This window comes from Oryctolagus cuniculus, unplaced genomic scaffold, assembly GCF_964237555.1.
Source record: "Oryctolagus cuniculus unplaced genomic scaffold, mOryCun1.1 SCAFFOLD_43, whole genome shotgun sequence".
In the NCBI taxonomy this organism is placed as follows: Eukaryota; Metazoa; Chordata; class Mammalia; order Lagomorpha; family Leporidae; genus Oryctolagus; species Oryctolagus cuniculus.
The window spans coordinates 336,827-344,375 of record NW_027208207.1 but is presented as its reverse complement, the minus strand read 5'-3'; positions in this window follow the sequence as shown (position 1 = coordinate 344,375).

Genomic DNA, 7,549 nt, shown 5'->3' with positions numbered 1-7,549 from the left:
TTGAGACCTTGTATTGTGATGCCTCTGGCTTTGTTTTTGTTCTATAATATTGCTTTAGCTATGCAAGGTCTCCTGTGTTTCTTCATCATTTTTCTAGATCTTAGAAGAATGTCTTTGCTATTTTGATTGGTATCACATTGAATTCGTAAATTGCTTTTAGAATAATGGGCATTTTGATGATATTGCTTCTTATAATTCATGAACATGGATTTTTTTTCATTTTTATCTTCTGTTTCTTTTTTAATATTTTATAATTCACATCATAAAGATCTTTGGCATTGTTGGTTAAATTTACTCCATGCTATTGTGAATGGGAATGATCTGAGAAATTCTTTCTGAAACATGCCATTGTGTATACAATCTGTGTATACAAAGGCTGTTTTAATGTCTGTGTATTGGTTGTATATCCTCCTACATTACCAAACTCTTCCATGAGTTCACATAATCTCTTGGAGGAGTCTTTTGGATCCATCTGCAAATAGAGATGTCATCTGCACATAGAGATAGTTTGACTTTCTCTTTACCAATTTGTGTCCCTTGATTTCTTTTTCTGGCTAATGGCTCTGGTTAAATCTTCCAGGATTATACTGAATAGCAATGTTGAGCGTGGGCATCCTTGTCTAGTTCCAGATCTCAGTGAGAATGCTTCTAACTTTTCCTCATTCAATGGGATGCTGACTATATTTGTCATAAATTTCCTTGATTGTGTCAAGAGATTTTCCTCTATACTCAATTTGCTCAGTTTTCATCATGAAAGGGTGTTGTATTTTATCAAATGCTTTCTCTGCATATACAGATAATCATTTGGTTTCATTCTTAAATTTGTTAATGTGATGTATCACATTGATTGATTTGCAAGTATTGAACCATCCATGCATTCCAAGGATAAATTCCACTTGGTCTGCATGAATGATCTTTAGATGTGTTGTTGGATTCCATTGACTAGAATTTTATTAAGGAATTTTGCCGCTATTTGATTTAGGGAAATTGGTGTGTAGTTCTCTTTCTCTATTGTGTCTTTTTCCGTGTTTAGAAATTAAGGTGATGCTGGCTTCAGGGAAAGATTTGTGAAAATTCCCTCTCTTTCAATTGTTTTGAATAACTTGAGAAGAATTGATATTAATTCTCTTTTAAATTTCTGTTAAAATTCAGCAGTGAAGACATCAGGACCTCAGCTTTTGTTTGTCGAGAGGATCTTTATTACTGATTCAATTTTCATCTTGGAAATTTGTCTGTTTAGGTTTTCTATGTATTCATTGCTCCATGTAGCTAGGTTGTTTGTTTCCAGGAACCTGTCCATTTCATTTATGTTTCCAGCTTGTTGACATGCAGCTCTTTGTATTAATTTCTTGTAATTCACTTCATGGTGTCTGTTGTTACATTTTCTTTTTCATCTCTAGTTTTATTCATTTGCATCTTTTTTTTGGGTTAGTTGCCCAATTATGTGTCAATTTTATTTAAAAAAAATCTCTTTTTTTACAGGCAGAGTGGGCAGTGAGAGAGAGAGAGACAGAGAGAAAGGTCTTCCTTTGCCATTGGTTCGCCCTCCAATGGCTGCCATGGCCGGCACACTGCAGCTGGCGCACCATGCTGATCTGAAGGCAGGAGCCAGGTGCTTATCCTGGTCTCCCATGGGGTGCAGGACCCAAGCACTTGGTCCATCCTCCACTGCACTCCCTGGCCACAGCAGAGAGCTGGCCTGGAAGAGGTGTAACCGGGACAGAATCCGGCACCCCGCCCGGGACTAGAACCCGGTGTGCTGGCGCCACCAGGCAGAGGATTAGCCTATTGAGCCACGGCGCCGGCCACAGCTCTTTATTTTGCTGATCTTTTATATTGTTTTTTGGATTCATTTTTTAAATTTCCTCTCTAATTTTGATATTTCTTTTCTCCTATTAGTTTTGGTTTGGTTTGCTCATTTTCTAGATCCTTGAGATGCATTGATAGCTCATTTATTTGGTGTATTTCCAGTTTCTTGATATAGGCACCAATTGTTACAAACTTTCCTCTTAACATTGCTTTTGCTGTACACCATAAGTTTGATATTTTGTTGTTGCTTCATTTGTTTCCCAAAATTTTTTATTTCAACTTTTATTTCTTCTATGACCCACTCTTTATTCTGAAGCATACTGTTCAGTCTCCATATGTTTGCATATGTTTCAGAGATTGTTAAGTTGCTGATTTCCAGCATCATTCTATTGTGGTGTGAGAAGAAGCGTAGTATGATTCTGATTTTTTTTTTTTTTGGTTTTGGAATTTGCTGATGTTTGCTTTATGGTCTAGTATGTGGTCAATCCTAGAAAAAGTTCCATACACTCCTGAGAATAATATGTATTCTGGAACTGTAAGGTGAAAATTTCTGTGGATATTTATTAGATCCATTTGGTCTATAGTGTTGATTACCTCTGCTGTTTCCTTGCTGAATTTCTGTCTTATGGATCTGTCCATTCCTGAATGTGGGGTATTGAACCCCTCCATTACTATTATGTTTGAATTTATGTCTCCCTTTGCTTCCTTTAATGTTTGTTTTAAATAGTCAGGTGCCCTGTAATTAGGTGCATATGCATTTATAATAGTGATATACCCTCCTAGCGTGTAGGATTTCTGATGAGAAGTCCACTCTGAGTCTAACTGGAGATCCTTGAAATAAATCTAGTGTTTCTCTTGTGAAGATTTTAGAATCTTTTCTTTATGTTTTACTGTGGAAAGTTTGCTTATAATCTATCATGGTGAATATATTTTCTGGTCATTTCTTTTAGGAGTTCTATATGCTCCTCGGACTTAAATGTCCCTTTATTTCTCCAAATTAGGGAAGTTTTCTGGAATTATTTCACTAAAAAGGCCTTCTCATCCATCCCATCTTTCCAAAACTTCATAAATTCCTAGAACTTTTATGTTGGGTCATTTGATAGTATCTATAATTTACCAACAGTGTATTTTAACTTTCTAATTTCTTCTTATGTTTGATCTCTCTGAATGATTTCTTTTTTTCGTCTTCTAAGTCAGATATTCTTTCTTTTGATTCACAGATTCTTTTGTTAAAGCTTTCCACTGCATTTTCTAATTTGCTCTATTGACTTCTTCATTTCCAAGATTTCATTTTGATTTCTCCTTAAGTTCTCAATTTCATGGGAGAAAATTTCTTTCATGTCATGTATAGATTTTATTAGTTCATGCATTTTCTTCTGATTACTTTTAAGCAATCCTGTGATCAATATTTTGAATTCTACTTCTGGATATTTTTAATCTCATCATCTTCACAATCTATTATTGTAGTGCTGTGTTCTTCGGGGGGCATCATTTTGTCTTCCGTATTCTTGTTTGGTGCATTTGTTATTTAGTATTTGTGGACATAGTCATTTTATTTTTGCTGTTGCAGCTTTTATCTGTGGACTATGTCTGTGTTCATTATCAGATTGTCTGCTTTCAGGAAATACCTAAAGGCATGTGGTGATTGTAGCCAGGGAGCTCTGTTCATTGCTTCAGAGTGAAGGGTGTGTCTGAAGTGACACACCAATTTTGGCATCTTAAATCTCTTTTTTTTATTAGAGGGGAGGTTTCTTCTTGTCTGTTGGTGTAGATTCATCTGAGCTCCTCTCCTCAAATGAGACCAGTGCCTGGGTGCTAGCCCCAGAGGGTATATTATTTATTGGCACTGCCACAAGGACCACACAAAGGATCTGTGCAGTTTTCAGTATAAGTTTGGATTCTCCAGCAATGACCCTTGCCTGGTAACCAGGGAATGCTGATTGTGTGGAGCCTCCCACACTGACTGCTCAAAGTCCCGGTGACTCCCTTTTTGCTCCCACACAACCTCAGTATTTACACAGTCCTAGCACAGAAGCCTCACACAGTCTCAAGCAGCATACCCCCCTGCCAGATCTCCCCACCAGATCAGGATTCTCTGCTTGGCTGCTTTCAAGATGCTGACACAAGCTAGCGCAGCTGTCATATGTGTGAAAATGGCACTTGTTCTATATCACTTGCTTACATGTTGCAGTTGCAGGGTGCTATGGACAGAGAAAATGTGCCCCCTCTTTTTTTTCTCCTCTAGTTTGGCAGGTACATTATCCCCCAATTGGCTCCAAGTCAGATTCTCTCTAGGCTCTTCCTGCAGCTTTTTCACCCATGGATTTGGCTTATGCAGTCTGGTCTCACCACACTCTCCTCTCTGATGTGGAGGCTCTTGGCTGCTGGAGTTCTGAGTTGTGAATCCCTCCATGTAGGTCCACTTTGTCCCTCCAATATGTAGAGCTTCCTCTGCTTTTTAACCCAAAACTCTTGCCTGAATCTGCACTCTTTCCATTTTTTAAAAACTATCTTCCCCAAGAATAGAGCAGCAAGCTCCCTCCCTACTCTGCAATCTTGCCCCTGATCCCTATTATTGTTTTCTAATGGAGGAGAGCTTACACGTATCTGGATTTGTTCAACATCAAATATTAATAACCTTGATGAGAAGGGAAGAATTTATTTCCATGCAAAGTTAAATCAGAAGAAATTAACATATATGTTCAGGTACAGGACTCCATCCTTTAATAATGTGTGGGTGGTAGGAATCCAAGTGCTTATGCACCAACTACTGCCTCATAGACATCTTAGCAGGGTGCTGCCTTGAATATGCAGAATAACAATCACGCATCTGGGCATGTTGGTATTAGATATAGTATTTCCCAAGCAGCAGACTAACTTGCATCACAACATTTAACATTCCCAAGTCTGATGGTTTGCTATGAAATTTTGCCTGGGTCCTGTATCTCCAACAGGAAGTTCTGAGGCTTCTTCATAATATAACTTTTCAAATCATGTTGGTGTTATATTCACTGAATGCCAAGAAGCATTTTAGGGAAGAACTACATGAATATTTGGAAACTGGGAGGTGTCTTTTGCAATAATTACTATAAAGATATAGCATAATAAATGTGTATTATATTCATTTTTCTACACAGCTGTGGACAAAAATATCGTGGTTACAAGCAGAATATATTCTATAGAATTTTCAGTGTGTAACATCAAAATATGTTCTAGTGAAACTAACAATATGAAGTACCATGAAGTATATTTGTAGCAACAGAATAATAGTTAACATCACCCAAGTATTTTTCTATAGGGTAGATTTTAGTGGCAGCATTTGTTTCTTTCTGTGGTATTTTGCAACTTGACTCACAAGCATTCTTAAAATAAAAAATTGCTTCTTGGCAGTAACATTTTAAACAAATTAAGTAGCAAGTACATGTTTCTTTTGACATAAAGATTACATGTACCTTATCACTGCCAATCAGTATAATTGTTGGTGATCTTTCTTTATTTTAACTTTTATTTAATGAATATAAATTTCCAAAGTAGAGCTGATGGAGTACAATGGCTTTCCCCCATAACTTCCCTCCCACCTGCAACCCTCCCTTTCTTACTCCCTCTCCCCTTCCATTCACATCAAGATTCATTTTCAATTCTCTTTTTATACAGAAGATCAGTTTAGCATATATTAAGTAAAGATTTCAACAATTTGCACCCACACAGAAACACAAAGTGAAAAGCACTGTTTGAGTACTAGTTATAGCATTAAATTACAATGTACAGCACATTAAGGACAGAGATCCTACATGAAGGTAAGTGCACAGTGACTCCTGTTGTTCACTTAACAAATTAACACTCCTGTGTATGGCATCAGTAATCACCCTAGGCTCTTGTCATGAGCTGCCAAGGCTATGGAATTCCTTTGAGTTCACCGGCTCTGATCATATTTAGACAAGGTCATTTCAAAGTGGAACTTCTCGCCTCCCTTCAGAGAAAGGTACTTCCTTCTTTAATGACCTGTTCTTTCCACTGGGATCTCAATCATGGAGATCTTTCATTTATGTCTTTTTTTTTTTTGCCAGAGTGTCTTGGCTTTCCATGCCTGAAATACTCTCATGGGCTTTAAAGCCAGATTCATGTGTTTTAAGGGATGATTCTGAGGCCAGAGTGCTGTTTAGGACATCTGCCATTCTATGGGTCTGCTGTGTATCTCGCTTCCCATGTTGGACCATTCTCTCCCTTTTAATTTTAATTCTATCAGCTACTATTCGCAGACACTAGTCTTGTTTATGTGATCCCTTTGGCTCTTAGCCCCATCATTATGATCAATTGTGAACAGAAATTGATCACTGGGACTAGTGAGATGGCATTGGCACATGCCGCCTTGATGGGATTGAATTGGAATCCCCTGGTATGTTTCTAACTTGACCGTTTGAGGTATGTCAGCTTGAGCATGTCCCGAATTGCACATCACTTCCCTCTCTTATTCACACTCTTATGTTTAACAACGATCACTTTTCAGTTAAGTTTCAACACTTAAGAATATCTGTGTATTGATTACAGTATTCAACCAAAAGTATTAAGTAACACAAACAAAACAATTACTAAGAGGGATAACATATTAAGTTGTTCACCAACAGTCAGGGAAAGGGCTGATCAAGTCACGGTTTCTCGTAGTGTTCATTTCTCTTTAACAGGTTTCCTTTTTGGTGCTCAGTTAGTTGTCACCGATCAGGGAGAACATATGATATTTGTCCCTTTGGGACTGGCTTATTTCAGTCAGCATAATGTTTTCCAAATTCCTAACAGGGATCACTTTTCAGTTGAAAATTAACTACCAGGAATAATTGTGTTAATTACAGAGTTCAACTAATAGTACTAGAACAAAAAAATACTAACATGGATAAAGTATTACATTGTACATCAACAGTCAGGACAAGAGCTAATCAAGTCACTGTTGGTGCTCTTTCAAGGACATCTTCTTTGGTCCTTGTCATGTGTAAAGCACTGTTACTACTGAGGGAAGCTGATTGATGTTCTTTTCTACAGCTAATGTATTTGGTATTTTGTATTCACTTCTATCATGATATTGCTCTGAGTCTAGGAGCAAATAACACCAGTTCTCTCACATTTCCATTTATCTTCTCATCCAGGTACAGTCCTAATTCCCACTACATGTTTCCAAGGCCAAAGAAAATGAACACACCACCAGTAAGTTATTTATTTTTGTTTGCATTATATTGTGATATAGCAGCTTTATGAGTATATTTCATTAAAATCGTGAAATAAATATTTGACAACATAAAATTGTCATGATTATAAAGCATTAGAAATATCAAACCTGATATCAAATTTGTTTCTAGTCTCTGTGATGCTATAATGGTAACATGTTTATCATGTTATTTAAATTGGAACATAGGATCTCCTACATTATTGTAAAATATAAAGCCTGAATTTGTATTTATTGGTCTTTTCAATGATATAGTAGAGGTGGTTTAGTGCCAACATAGTAATATACACTGAACTAGTAAAAAGTTGTGGTTAGCACTGTGGCACAGTGGGTTAATTCCCTGGCCTGAAGTGCTGGCATTAAATGGGTGCCGGTTAGAGACCCGGTTGTTACACATCTTTTTTTGTTGTTATTTAGTAAAAAAGTACAGCTTATGGATTAAAAGGGCTTTTTCCCCCATAAATTCCCAACCACCCACCACCCTCCCATCTCCCACTCCCTCTCCCCTTCCATTCACATCAAGAT